Source organism: Sturnira hondurensis, unplaced genomic scaffold (assembly GCF_014824575.4).
Source record: "Sturnira hondurensis isolate 20B ecotype Veracruz unplaced genomic scaffold, ASM1482457v3 Scaffold0021354, whole genome shotgun sequence".
NCBI classification, from domain to species: domain Eukaryota; kingdom Metazoa; phylum Chordata; class Mammalia; order Chiroptera; family Phyllostomidae; genus Sturnira; species Sturnira hondurensis.
This window is the reverse complement of record NW_028093985.1, coordinates 2,521,052-2,536,722: the sequence shown is the minus strand read 5'-3', so window position 1 is coordinate 2,536,722 and position 15,671 is coordinate 2,521,052. Positions and strand designations below refer to the sequence as shown.

The window sequence follows — 15,671 nt, the reverse complement described above, 5'->3', positions numbered from 1 at the left end:
TAAGAAGTAATCAGATTATCTGCTTCTTTACTGTAGTTTACACTGCAGTGAAAAAATCTGTGTCAGCCTCTCCCTGCCCTTTCATAAATTAGCCAGTCAGTGTGCTCTGGTGTGACTGAGTTGATTTATTCCAGTCAGGGTCATTTGCTTAAACCTTCCGAGCCTGACTGGACGGCCTAGAGTGGACTGAGTCAGGATGAAGACCTGCTCTGACTTTGACAACCAGAAGCTGAAGACTCTTCTATTGGGAAGCTGCTGAGACATCCAAGGCATAGGTCATGTTGCAAGGGCAAAGGCCAGGAAGGACTGCTCATGCAGTTGTGCCCCTCTGTTCAGCATTTAATGGACTTTCTCTCCGGGGGGGGGGGGGGGGGGGGGGGNGGGGCGCAGGGCGTTTCTTACAGGCGGCCACATGCACAGTCTTTGTTAATTGGCTTATATAACATATGCACGGATATTGTTTTCCAGTGTAAACACCTTGCTTGCATTTTATGTGTTTGTTTCCTTAGTTTGATACTCCATGGGTGGTTTGGCAAGATTTGGTATTCTCTAGATCTTTAGATTCTGTGATTCTAACTCCAAACATCTCACCAAATTCTACCCATAAGTAATTAAAAACAAATATACATGCAATCAACAAGTTGGGGAGAATTCCGTTTGGAATTAGAATCACTTTACAGTTGGCAAAATACAGTTATACTAATTTATATTGCTCTTATTCCATCTGCTTTCTAGTTTAAAATGTCCTGGATTGCCTCAGACTCCGTATATGCAATATTTTCCATTTACTAAAATTTCCTGCATAATCCATTTTATTTTTCAGAGAGCTTTCGACAATGATATTGGTTAGTTTCAAATTTGCAAAGTCCAGTTTTATGTGATATGAATCCTGAGCATACAAACGGGCAACAAAGCCGAAAGAGATAACCAAGGGAAACTTTTAGAAACAAAATGTTTGTGCCAGGGCCTTGGTGCAAACTATGCCAACAACTGAATATCTTGGAGCAGCTGGTCTTTGCAGTCTCAAGTCCTTCGGGGCCTTTCTCTCACCTCCCCGTTGTGCTGACATGCACGCTGCCCACATGCCTTCGTGGAGCTGCTTTATTTTGAGCCATGGAGGCCTGCATGTTTATAGATTTGTTTCTTCACTACTTAATTACGAAAGGGGAATACATGATGAGTAAAAATGTTGAAGATGACAGGAAAACAGTGCTGCATTTAAAAAAAAGCTTTGATGTCTTGACATGACTTTATCATAGCAGTTACAGAAAGTTCTGATTCTGGGCATTGTTCAGGGGAGAGGGTGGAAGCTGCCCGCTGGGATCTGCCACTTCCCCTGTCTGTTCATTTGCCCGCAGTTACGCTCACCCACTTCTGTTCTGAGCACTGCGGAAGGGCAGGGGGGATGGAAATATCAGAGTGAAGGGACCCATCAGTTCCAGCCACACTGCCTGATCAACTGATCAGTAAGTTTTCTGAAGACAAATCGGTAGGCTCTTTTCATGGTAACAGGCATTGTTTAGAAGACAAAGGATTTGAAGCTTTTTTTTTGCTCTGGAAACGTGAGCAAGGATTTTCTGTTTTGTGTCGATGAGCCTATGGCACCATTATTTAGTTTAGTTTTTATTCTACAAAATTGCCTTTAAATGAATTGTAACAATACTTTACATTTACTTTCCATTTTCTAGTTTCCACATTTTTATAAAAGTTTAATACTCCAAGTGAGCAATACTTAATTGGAGCCAAAAGAGAAGGTATGTTTATTTTATTGTCGTGGGCATGTAAATGAACTTGTCCAGGGTCATAAGGCAAACTGGTGGCAACGTGGGAACTAGATCCGAGTCTCCTGACCCCTAGTACAGAGCTCTTTCCATCTAAGAAGGCAGCATTTAATGATTGTCATTAACCAGTGTTGTCCTTCATGAGGATGGTTCCATCTGTGCTTGAAGTAGGAGGTTCCTTGAGCTTTCTCAAGGAAACACTCATGTGGTGTCAGTTGTTCTTTAGTTTGTCAGAAGAGCATCTGTTTGCAATGACATCTGTCATTCCTACTTTGCCTGTTGGATTTTCTGGATAATCCACAGCTTTTGCTGAAAAGGAGCCTGCATGTGACCTATTTCTGGAGCCTCATTAGTCTGCCAGTGGCACTCAGGTTTCAGAGGTAGCTGACAACTCTGAGTTGCTTGGAGCTGTGCTTCCAGGCACTTGGGAAGTGCATGTATGGCCTCGCAGCACGCACCCACCCCAGCACTCTGTTCAGAAGCTGCCCAGTTATTGCCGCCCTCTCTGCCCCAGCTCAGCTCCAGGTGCAGTGTTCAGGGATGCGCTCTGCTCCTCTCCTGGCAGTCAGGCTTCATTCCAGGAACTCTCGGTGTTGCTGGTGTATTGCCTGAAATTCTGAAAGCTTCAGAGGTGAGCTGGTTTAAAGGGGTGACTGTGGAACATCTCAGTTGTGCTCACCTATTGAAACGGAGTAGATTTTCCTACTTTTGACGGCTGTGAGGAGCTTGAAGCTGGGTTAAATGCTACAACCACCAAAAGGATGTGCTAGGTTTTGTGAAGGTGCAAAGAGTAGAAGAGACCATCATTAGTTTTTCGACAGGGTTTTACTAGACCCTGTGTTCCAGGTACCAGAGTTTAGTAAGAATGTCCAAGGATATATATGGCTTCTTTGCAGTGCAAGTCAGTCGCTAGTTAATTGCCATATAAGCCTGTCTGGAAAGATCTCTTTCTCTTGGCTTTTAGAAATGTGCCCTGGTTCTCTGCGCCAGGGAGAGTTCCTAATCAGGCACGACTTATCTCAAGGTCTGCTCAATCTCCATTTCAAAGGCTTCTTCTCCACTTTCTACGTCTTTCCCGCTCCCTCAAAGGCTCTGTACCTCTTAGCTGCTCACTGTTATCTGCCGCGCAGCCACACCTCGGCCTGCCTCTGGTAGTGCCTCTGCGCCGCGACTGGACACGTTGCCCGCTCAAAGTTCACCTGACCCTCCTCGTGGCATTCCTCCCCTTTCCGTTTATGATAAGCAATCATTTCCCTGTAAAAAGGAGCCATTATAATTATTACTGTCATCACTACCACATTACAACCGTTTCTCCCTCACGTGTGTTGAACGCCTACACTTTGCTGAGCTCTGAGGACACACAAAAAGATAAAAAGAATTTCTGCCTCGGGACAGTTTATAGTCCATCTTTAGGAATATAAACACGATGGGTAACTAATAGCATCCTGTCTTATTTCTAGAATAAAACACTTAAATGTATTCCCACAGGGGAATTATAGGAATATGGTGCCTTGGCCAAAAAGTCCATTTAGTTTTTTCCCATCAAATAAAATACACGTTTTTCATTTTCATCAGTAACTTTATTGATTTGGATATTTTGAGTATGTTGGCTATCTCCCATGTGGTATAACAGTGATTGTTCTCAATCGATGTCTCAATTTGAATACTAGCAACTTGAACCTGTCCGCTGGACCGTGGAGGATCATCCAGTGGGAAATCTCCAGAATGAAACTTCCCAAACCACTTTGGGACAATGAGTCACAGCACCTTCTCCATACACGGTACAAATCTTATTTTGCGTTTCAGTTGTGTTTTTACCTTTATTGAAATAAAGCATAATATGCCAAAAATGTTGCATGTTTTCTTCCATCTTTAATATCAAAATGGCCAAACACAAATTCACCAATTTTGATATGCTTTTTAAAAAATGCACACTAATATGACACTCGCCACAAGACAATCTAACACAATTGTTTTGAATGATGTGAAAGACAGCGAAGCAGTACTAGAGCCACCTTACGGAAAAAAACCAAACAAACTCCTGGGCAACCCAATAGTTTTGATAGATCAGTGGGGCGATGTTCAGGAGAGGCAAGAACCTTTCAAATCATATCACATGGTGCTCGCTTTGGCAGCACATACACTAAAATTGGAAAGATACAGAGAAGATTAACATGTTCCCTGTGCAAGGATGACGTGTGAATTCATAAAACATTCTGTATTTTTGAAGCATAATTGGTAGGAACAAAATAGACAGGGGGACGTTAAGAATAGCATAGGAAACGGAGAAACCTAAGAACTTATATGTGTGACCCATGGACATGAGCTGGGTAGGGGGATTGTTGGATGGAAGATGGGTCCTGAGGTGGAGGAAGGCAAAGGGGAAAAATTGGGACAACTGTAATAGCTTAATCAATAAAATATACATAATTCCTATCATGCCAGTGGGTGTTTATAAAAGCCTACCTTTAATCCCATCTCTCTCACTCCTTCCTGATGACACTGCAGTCAGGACAGATGACAAAACCACGTGGAATCAGCTTGTGGGTGGGCTTGTCTGTTGCTGAGGAGATTCTGTGGAGATTGCTGAAGCTCATTTTAAATTTCTTTGTTGAGCCCGGAGCACAGCGGAAGTGATGTACATGACTGTCAGACCACAGCCTCTGCCAAGCAGAGGCAAGATACGACAAGGCACACGAAAGCAGAAATCTTCCTGTTTCTGTAACATTTCCAGCTGGAAAACAAATCAGAGCCACACATTCCAGCTATGCTTAGGAAGCACTGAAATATCCAAGTAGTAATCACCTAGGTATGCTAACTACAGCTCCAAATAATTCTGGGGTTGCCAGTGCCATATGCCTTGTAGGCTTCCAATTAACTCTGCTTACTCCTTTCTTTTCTCCAAGGTCCAATTATTGGGGAAATTCAGCATGTCTACCACATCCCCACCCCCAGCCATTCAGAGACAGGTTGTTACATGTTAGAAAGTCTGACCATTACAATAATCCACTAAGCCAATAAAATGCAGGCACTGGAAAAGTTTAGCCCTTGAAGCATGGATGAAAGACTCAAGGTTTATCGGTGCGCAATTTTAGTGCTTAAGACTTAGAAGAGACCCAAGAGAAGGATGACCACAAACTTCAATTTAACTAGGATGCCCCTATTAGTTATTAATATTGCCTCTTTTCTCTCAAAAGTGCTCAGTTTGGATCATAAGTTATATGGTTATTTTGCCTTAAAGATTATCCAGTCCATGTTTTAGTTTGGTTCAAATTTAACATTCAGCTCCTTCTTCCTCCCACTCAAGTGGTCTTTGGTTTGCTGTTTACATTATTGGTGATGGGGTGCTCTGTACTTTGCAAGGTGTTAATTTGCTGGGGGACTCTTGTTTTGTGTCAATGTTTTCCTTCCCCTAGTCTACCTCTGATTCTAGTCCTGTCCTTTGCAACAATACAGTACAGACCAGTTTCTTCTCTATCACACATTATTTTCCATGTTGGTGTCATTATGGTGTATTTTTAAAGAGCATACTCATGTTTACTTAGATTACTTTTCCCAATATTTGAAATTTCAAAGAGCCTTATGTAAATTTGGACTCATATGTCTTAAAGAGAAAAGCAAGAATTTTGTTAGGCCTATCACAGAACCCTTAAGTGGAAATCATGCACCTTTGTTTTGGGATTGTGGATAAAAGATAATTTAGGCATTGTTAGCAAAGTACCAACGCCAGCATTGTTAGTGTCAGTTTCTTTGTAGCTTTTATTTTTTGTGTGTGTACAGGTTAGTTACAGTATCTGGAGAATTTTACAGGAAGAACATGAGCGTGTCATGAAGAAATGAGGCTTCCATTAACCTCTGTTCTAAGCTAATGGCAGAAATAGTGTTCACATGCCTTGTTTTTGAAATCATTTAAATTTTTATGATTGTAAAAATAATACAGATGATTGTTGGAGACTCAGAACATCTCAAAAAATAAAGAAGAAATTCCTACTTGTAATTCCACAATTGGCTAGTCTTTCTGTTAATGTATTTGGTCTACAGTAATCCCTTCTCGTCCACTATTTTATTTTCCACAGTTTTAGCTACCCATGCTCAACTGTGGTCAGAAAACATTAAATGGAAAATTCCAGAAACAAACAATTTTTAAGTTTTAAATTGCATGACATTCTGAGAAATGTGATATATTGTTCTGCCATGCTCCATCCTGACTAGAATGTGAGCCATTCTTCGTCCAGAATCTCCATGGCATACACCCTCCCCACCCATTAGCCACTCAGTAGTCATCTTGGTCATCAGGTGGACCGTCACAATTTCGAAGTGCTGGTCTTCAAATAACCCTTATTTTACTTAACAATGGCCCCAAAGTGCAAGAACGGTGGTGCTGGCAATTCAGATACACCAAAGAGAAACCACGAAGTATTTCCTTTAAGTGACAAGGAATACATGTATAGGAAGAAACATAGTATATATAGGGGTTTGGTATTTTCTGTGGTTTCTGGCATCCACTGAGGATTTTCGAATATATCCCCTGTGGATAGGGAGACTACTGTGTATCTTTTCATTCTTTTTTCTATGCTTATATACTTAATAAGTACATAATTTAACAAAATTTGAGGATCATATTGATCAATATTATTTTTTCTCTTACTTTTATATTAATATTATATACATAATTATTTACCAACATTAAAAAAGCTTTATAATCTGGTTTTAATAGTTGCAAAACACTCTATTGTATGTATTTTACATTTTCCTAAAGATTATTTTAATGTCAGCCATTTAGATTGTTTTTAACTTCATCGATGCTATAGGACACATCCAGAAATTATTGTCAATCTCACTAATCATTCCTTTAGGATAGATGCCTATGAGTGGGAATTCTGCTTAAAGAATTGTATTTGTCTCTTTAGGCTGCTGTAACAAAATAACATAGATTGGGTGGCTTAAACGACAGAAGTTTATTTTCCCACACTTCTAGAGACCGGCAGTCCTAGATCAAGGAGTTGGCTGATTTCATTTCCTTGAGGAAGCCGTCTGTCTGCCTGGCTGTGTCCTCATGTGGCACAGAGAACTCTGGTGTTCCTTCCTCTTCTTCTAAGGGCACAAGCTCTGTCGGGCTGGGGCCCCTTCCTTACGACCTCAATGAACCCTTATCTCCTCATAGGCCCTATCTCCAAATACAGTTCCATTGGGGATTAGGGCTTCAAACATATTAATTTGGAGGGGACACAAACATTTAATCCATAATGAGAATAACCCCTTTCATCCTCTTGGTCTGCACATATCAGCTGTAAGGCTGAACCCAGTTACAGGTCTACCTGGAAGGCAGAGAGAGCCTCTTCCAGCACTTTCTACTCAAAGCAGAGCATTATCATTGAAAGAATAGAGCATCTCTAGTAATCTCTTCTTAGAAAAGTTGTAGCTCATTGTTGTAATTTGGGTTTCTTTAATTCCTAATAAGATCAATATTTTTCATGTTTGTATGCTGTTCATAATTCTTATTTCATGAATTAACTCTTCAGGCTTTCCATTATTTATCTATTTACCTATTTAGTTTGCTTATCAATTTGTATGAGCTATTTATGGAGTAATAATAAACAACAGATATTACTTAGCATTTACCATGTTCCAGTATTGAGGCCAAGCGCACTGCATATAAAATCTCCTTCACTATTCATAAAAACTCTCTGTATATTGCTTTTAAACCCCATTTTAGAGACAAAAACTTGAAACACAAAAAAATTATGCGTATTTTACATATCAGAAATTTACAGCTATGGCATCCAAATTATACTTGTGCTCACTGTGTTGGTCCTACTGCGTGCTGGGCTTGTCTTTGGTCACGCATATGATTTGTAGATTGAATTTCCTTTCTCTGTCTTCTACACATATCGTCTATTACTTTTTGTCTTAGGAAACTTTATTTAAATTACAAAAAACCCCAAAACATTTGTTGGTCCCCTCTCTCCTCTCCTGTATTCTGGGAGAGATTTTCAAATTTACTCACCTGGTTACTAATTTGATTTCCCATTGTCTACTTGACTGTCATCAGTGATGACTCTATTTCTCTACTGTAATTTCAGCCTCCTCATTTTGCCTAGCAGTCTGCTAATCTGGGGTTTCTGTCCCTGAGTTTATCACATTATCTTTTCATCTCATCGAGTTCCTTCAGTTCAGCTTTCTGGTGGTTTGCTCCTTTCTGAGAGGCCATATATTCTTAGATCCTAGTGAAGATACCAAAACATTTCATAATATTTTCTCTGATTTTCAATAGTAAATCATTTTCAAAGGTGTGTTCATCTTCTTGATCTTTTGGGTATTGTTTCCTTTCTTTTGAGCTTTGGCACTTTTTCACGGGGCTTGTGTTTAGTTTATTGTTTACTGATTCTTAGATTAGACAGGTTCCCTGTGGATTCAACGTTTGCCAGCAGACAGATTTGGTGACTGTTGTGCAGACCTGGAATCTTCTCACCCTGCTACTTGATTCTCTGACACATTGAAACAGAGATTTCATGAAATTTTACAAATCCAGCATGCATGACTGTTAGATTCCTTAATCTATTTTTTTCTTGCTAAAATAGCTTCAATGTGAGAGCTGTGAGCCTCCTAGGATACAAAAGCATCTCAACCTCCTGCTCATTGTTTTCAGTCCAGAGGCGTGATAGAGAATTTTGACAGGTTGGGAATAGTTGGAGAGGGCAAGATGGAGAACAGATGATTGTCCTTTTGCTCTGATGCCTTAGAAACTCTTGTTAATCCAAGGACAGTTATCCACGTTTTTGTTTGCCATTGACCTGGGCCTTTGCGACAGGGCAGACAGAGGGGAAAGACCAGGAGCCACCTCGCTCTCTCTGACATGTGGGCCTCTCTGCTTCAGGAAGGCAACAGCAGCCGGGCTACTCACTGTCTCCCTGAATCGCCTTCCATTCTTTCCATATTTTGGTAATTCAGTTCTCATTTTTATGCTATTTTTGAGTTTTAATTTTTAAAAAATGTATAGTCATATGTATGCTTAGTGGAAAATTGGGAAAATTTGAGGCACGAACTGCTAGCCAAGGACTCTTTTAAAACAGAAGTTCTTCATGTTATTTTAAGGATTTTATTTATTTACTTTTAGAGAGGGAAAGGGAGAGAGGGAGAGAAACATTGATGTGTGAGAAAAGCATCAATCGGTTGCCTCTTGCACATGCTTTATTGGGGTACTGGGCCTGCAATGTAATCCTGTGCCCTGACCGGGAATCAAACCAGTGACCTTTCGCTTTGCAGGATGGTGCCCAACCAACTGAGCCATGCTGGCCAGGGCCACGTTATTATTTTTTACTCAACATCCTTCCAGACACTGAACTGGCCTGAATGTATGTTGATGACAGTCAGTATCAGGATCATTGGGTTTTTTAAAAGATTTTATTTATTTATCTTTAGAGGGGGAGGTAAGGAGAGAGGGAGAGAAATGTCAATGTACGGTTGCCTCTCGTGGGTCCCCTGCTAGGAACTGGCCTGCAACCCAGGCATGGGAATGGGAACTGGCCTGCCCAGACTGGGAATCAAACTGGCAACTTTCTGCTCTGCAGAATTATGCTCCCCAATTATCAATTGCTAGGGGTTTTGCCATGTTTCTTGCCTGTGTCACTGCCTAGGTCCTACACAACCCATGCCCAACCTACCTAACCAGTCCTAACACCTTTACACCTATGCCCTTTGCTCTTACTCAATTGAATGGCTCACTATTTCCAAATGTTTTCTTTATTTTCCTGCCTCTATACCTTTGCTAAATTATTTTTCCTCCTGTCACTTCTTCCTTCCTTCCTTCCTTCCTTTTTCCGAAATTTTATCCACCTTCCAGCCCCCCATTAAAATGCAATCTTCTTTGTGAGACCCAAATGGAATCTCTTCTTTAGCTAAACCTTGATATCTAGTTCATTTAATTACTGTATTCTTGTTTGTTGGGGTTTGTATTTGCATACCTGTGCACATACTGCCTGCTCTCTTTCTTTGTAGATTGTAAGTTATTCTATCTTGCTAAGCCTTAGTGTCCCGATCAATAAAATGAGTATGACATTCGTGCTTAGCATGTACATCTGAGGCATTACACATCTGGAGCGCTAAGAATAGAGCTTGATGCACAGTAAGCACTCAGTAAATGTTGGTGGAACAAATGGACACATGATTCTTCTGATTTCCTACCTTGATCCCATATCATTTCAAACATAACACATCAACTTCACTAAATTTGCAAGGCTCTCAGTACCAGTCCCAGTCTACATTTTTCTTGAGCACTGCCAGAAAGTTTAGGGTCAATGAGGGAATGATCAAATGTAACGACCATTAGTAAAAACCACAGGCACTGAACAGCTGGATAATGTGAACAGACAAGTTCAGCTGAATCTCCAGAAGAGTATCAATCATAAGATGATGGCAGTTTTTTGGGAGAGTGAAGAAATGCTTAAAAAGAGGCCAGAGTGCAGCATAAAATGATCTTAGAGCTAGATTTTCAAAACCAGTGTCTCCCTCATACCCCATACAGTTTGGAAAGATGACAAATTTATGTGGAAATAGATCTCTTTGTTTTCTTGAGATCCATAGGAAATTGGAGAGCTTTGTTTGTTTTATTTGTTTTTTTTTCTTTTTTTAGCAGCTTAATAATAGAAATTGCCTTGGGGATGAGGTCTGCCATTGCTTTTCCTTGCAATACTGTTCTCCCTAAGGGACGGTGCCGCAGGCTTCCAGAGCAAATATTGCAAAAGCCACTAATAATGGTTCTTCTCAGGTAACATTTTCTGGTATAAAATATCTTGGCTCAATATCCTCTGAATACACTGAAGTGTACTGTGGTCAACATGATAACTTTCTGATATACAATGCTAATTGTCTTTACTTCTGTCTTGGTTTCTGTGGTATCAGAGGTCCAGAATGGATCAAAATGATAAATCTTGAACTTCAGCAGGGTAGAAGCCACCGTGGTGCTGTGCAGGATTCATAGCTGCCTGTCTTCCCCAGGAGAGGAAGCATGAGGTATAGTAAAGCATGAAGTAATGTGAAGAACCCTGGATGGGGTGTCAGCATCCAGTCCTATTACTTGAGGAGGGTGGAGCCAGTAGGACCTGGACCAAGCAATCAATTAATAACCACTTATCAATTAATCAAAAGGAATTGGGCCACAGAGTCCTTGCAAGTATAGACTTTCCAATTCTAAGACTTCTTCTGACTGGAAAGGGGTGTCTTATGATGGTTGGGTCTCTGGAATCAGCAAGCTTGGTTTTAAATCCTGACTCAACCCTTTTGTAAATGTACACTTAGAATGTTGCTACTACTCACTCCGTACCTCAGTTTTCCTATCTGTAAAATGGGAATAGTAATAATCCCTTCTGTATTAGTTTGAGATATGCAGCTGGTGTTGATTCAGCTGCTCAACAGTCTTACTAGGGACCCAGGTTCTTTCTGACAACTTCACCATCTTTGATTTTCATCTTTGGATTTGTTGCCTCCTCTCGCAAGTCAGCTGTGGTCTCTTCATATAGTGTCTTCATTTATAGTAGGAAGTGGGAGTGGAAATGGGAGATGATAGCAGAATTTTAAAAAAGTATGTGTAGGGAAAAGGTCAGTGTTTTAGGACTGCTTCTTCCTTTTCTCCAAAAAGAAAAAACTCTCCCCATAGCGCTCAGATGATTTCTTGCATTTCATTGGCCAGAAGAGAGTCACATGTCCTTATCCGGGAGGGAAGTTGGCAGTCTTTTACAGCTTCTGCAGTTAGCAGGGGATAAAGGAGAAGGGGTTGGGATGCTTTGGAGTCGGCAGCAACTGTGTGCCACACTGCCCAGTCATGATGAAGGGAGTCACCTGGGGTAGTAGTTGAGTGCTTAGCACAGAGCCTGACCCGGAGCCAGCATTTGCTACCTGTTAGCTATTACTCTTAAAAACACGTTTTTCTTCCCCTTGCACCTGATTCAGCCTCTCCACAGTGGTTGCCGACTGTAGGTTGTATGTGAACCAGAATCATCGCCGTCTTGTGTCAGACTGCTGCCGACTCTCGCCTTTATGGTAGTGCGTCACTCTCCTGCTTTGCCCAGCTTATGCCAACTTTAGTGTGTTGCCAAGGAGCACTCACATGAAACATTCGTGAAAGGGAAGCTGAGGAGCAGAGAGGCTGAGGATTTTCCCGAACAAGGTGTTCTGCCTGGCCATATGTCCCATCTGACAAAGCTGCCTTACTCTGCACAGTGCTACCTTCCACCCTGGCTTTAGTAGTTTGGACCTTACTGCAGTGCGGTTTCTGCCCAATAAGAAAGCTTCATAGCAGGTAGCAATCGATTGACCTAATCAGCCCCTCCAGGGTCTTAGAGTTACTCCTTGAATGCAAGATTCTAGAGTTGTACAGAAGCCAAGCAGCGCATAGAGAGGGGACAAGTGAGCGGGTGCCATGAGGAACAGAAGCCATGCGTCAGTAGATGCCGTGTGGTAGGGAACAAGGTCTTACTTAGCAGAAGCTGCAGAAGCTGAATGGAGAGTGACTGCGTTACCACGATGGGAGCAGCAGCCCTGACTGGAGGGATAAGAAGACCAGACCCCTGGAGCTGCTTTCCCCCACCCCGCCCGCCAGGTTGCTGGAACTGCTTTGTACCCTGGGCCATGTTCTAATTTTTCCCTGGCTGGGCTACCTCCTTCCTTGCTCCCCCTGTGCCCCTATGTTAACCCGTCATCCTGGGGTAGCTTGTGAAGGTCTCCCTGATCCTGGTAACCGAAGAACCTGACTCACAAAGAAATTCAGCTAATTTAGGCACAACACTGTGCTGGTCTGGTCCCAAAGGAGTAGGAGAGAGGCAGACTGATGTGCAGGCCTCCGCATCCATCTTCCGCACCAGCTGTCTGTTGTGAACCTGCCACTTTCACGGTGGGAGAAACCCACCCAAGGGGGGCTGAGGTTCTCTTTTGGGCAGGCACGGGCACTCAGCAGCCTGGGCATCAGGGCCCGGGCCCTGTTCGCTGACTGAGGAGTCTCTCTGGAGGGGAATGCAGGGAAGCCTGCTTGGTCACTGGACGCTGACTCCATGTATGTAATCCTAGCTAGGCTGTTGCTTGTGTAATTCAATGGTTTGATTAACTTTTTATTGTGCTATACTGGAAGAGGTAAAGAAACAACAGGCTTTTGGCTGTACCCTCTGGCCTGTTCTGTTCTGTCTTGTTGGCTTCAAGGATTTCATGAAACTTTGGGCGGGTGCCAACTTTCTCTCCCTGGGTGTTTTTCACGAGCAGCATCCTGCTTTCCACGTGCGTATCTCTGAGGATCCGCAGGAAGTGGGGCAGGGACCTAATCCCTCCGTTGCCGGCATGTGGGCGGGGTCCTGGAGGCTCAGGTGAAATCCCTTCAAGGGTCCCACAGGTGGCAGAATTGAGCGCTCCTGCCCCATCCTCCTCTTCCTCTCTGCGCGGGAGAGATGGCTGTATTTGTGGGATTGGAATGATCTCGTTTTGTCTGGCAGCTCTGACGCAAGTTAACGCAGCTCTGAAAACCAGTTTCCCTGACGTCTTGGCTCTGCACAGTTCCTAGTGTGGAATCATTGAGCCACATTTCCACTTTGTTTCCAGGCATGTGTCTTCTTTATTTATTAGCTTGAAGGTTCTGCCATTGCTTCTAAAGCTCCCATCCCTCTGTTATTCATTGTCGACAGATTTTCCCCCTTTCTTTTTAGTTTTATCCGGACTCGAATAAAACCCCCTGGCTTGTAAACACTCAAGTTATGAAAGGTTTCCTACGTGGAGACCCAGGCGGGGAAAGCCCCACCAGCGTCTTGGCCCCTCCCCTCCCCTGGCTGAGGAAGCCTTGCAGTGCGTGGGTGGTGGGGTACAGGGTGTGGGGGCTGGTTGTAGCCTGACATCTGGGGTTAAAGTGTAAATGCACTTTCCCTTAGAATCAATATTATTCATGAACGTCAGAAAGGCCCTGTTGCCCCTCACAGAACTATATAGTTGGCCCTTGAACTACATGGATTGGAACTGTGCAGGTTCACTTACACACAGATTTCTTTTTATTAATAAATACCTGTCCTATCTTCCATCCTGGTTGGGAGTCCAAGGATGAGGAGGGCAGACTGTATGCATTGATTTACACCGTGTTATGTGAGAGACGTAAACATCTTCGGGTTTTGGTATCTGTGGGGGGTTCTGGAATTAAGATACCGAGGGACAACTAAGTTTTGGGCAAGTCAAAATTTGTACTCACATTTCTGACTGTGTCAAGGTTGATACCCCCACATGGTTCAGGGGCCAACTGTACCTTACAGTATCTTACGGTATCAACTGTACCTTACCTTATCGGTGTGCTGTAGCAGGTATTTATAACTGGCCAGACGGGAGAATCACACCAACCCTGCCTGCGTCCCTCGCTGGACAGGGGAGTGATGTGAAACTGGCCTTGGCGGGGCCCTGGCGGAGGTGATTTTAACACGTTTCCTGGAGATGTAACGTGCAGACAGGGCTGAGAGCCTGGGGGTTTGTGGCAGGGCCAGGACACGAGTGGGGTGAGAGCAGCATCCAGGGGCAACACTGAAGGAGACGCTCATTCTCAGGGTCGTGCCAGCTGGCGGCTCGGTGTGGGGGGTCACCTGAGGAACTTGGTCAACATGTGATTCAGTGTTTTGGACAGAGTTGGGTTTTTAGTTTTAAACTTGAATATTGTAAAAGCATATCTAGGGCCCAGCCCAGGTCTAATTTGGGGATGGCTCCCTTCCTCTGTTCCCGCTTCTCTGAATGCCCTATCTCTTCGGAACACCTCTCATGCCAAGCCTCTTGCCTGTCTTCTTTCTTCCCTGATTTTTGGCACTTTTTTCTTCTGTCACCTCTTTCATTCTTTCCTTCTTTTCCCCCTCTCCTCTCTCTTCCCTGTGCGGACAGGCTCTCCACTGTCTCTCTGTGCGCGCTGGGCCTTTTCTGTGAGCCGCACCCCCTTCCCACTCTTCTGGGCTTAGTCACTTGTTTTGGATCTCTCTCTGTGTTTTCTCCCCCCCCCCCCCCCTTCCACCCAGCCCACCCACCACAGCCCAACAGTCAGCCAAATGGCTCCAGTTTAAAAAACTCCTCCCAGGGTTCTTTTCATTCACGGAGTGTCGGCCGTGTGTCCGGCGCTCCAGCTGCTTGTCAGGAACCACTGCTCAGCCCTGTCCACACCAGATGGCTTCGCTAGGCTGGGGGTGGGGTGGGTGGAGCAGGCGGGAGGGCGTTTGGTGCAGGAGGAGGGAATAACGATTGGCAAAGATAGAAAATGAAGTTGTCACTCGCTCTTTCCCTTCCTGAAGCTACTTTGAGGAGGAAAGATGAAAGACTATAAAAGTTTTAAAAACCTTGATTCACAGCGGCCTGGGAGGTGGTTTTCCTGCTGCTGTCCTGTCTCTGGCAGCCTGTCTGTCCCGTCGAATCTTCTGCCTGTTTGTGCCTCTGGATTTTCTTGAAAGGGAAAGAGTTCTACCAGCCTTTCCCTTGGTGCCCTCCAGCATGATTGGCAAGTCTGCAGTTAAGAATAACTCTTTGCTTCACAACCAGGCCAGACCTTCAGAGCTGGGCCAGCATCCTTTTTTCTTGTGTGGGAAAGCAGAGGATAAGGCAAAAAGCCTGCAGCCCAGAAGCACCACGATGGAGTCTTTGAAAGGTTTCCTTCCTGCCAGGCATTGTTCACACAGATGGAAAGTGCAGGGTCCCTAGGAATCTGTCCCAGGTGTGACCCATAGGAACCTTGTGGGAGGAAGAAGGGGCTTGTCCAAGGCTCTGCTCCCTCGGCTGCACATAGCCCTGGTTGCTCTGGAGCCTTGGCCTGTCTTGGTGGGCTTCTCTCCCACCTGCATGTACCCCAGGAGGCAGGATGGGGATGGACACGGGGAGGCCCTCTGCCGGTTGGTGGGA

General features: G+C 43.7%; 1 non-coding gene across 1 annotated transcript; it reads left to right on the top strand.

The window, feature by feature from the left end:
* The first annotated feature begins 3,900 nt into the window (after positions 1-3,900).
* Positions 3,901-4,007, top strand: LOC118977540 (U6 spliceosomal RNA). Its single transcript, XR_005064548.1, has one exon. It is a non-coding gene; the product is annotated as a U6 spliceosomal RNA (small nuclear RNA).
* The last annotated feature ends 11,664 nt before the right edge of the window (positions 4,008-15,671 follow it).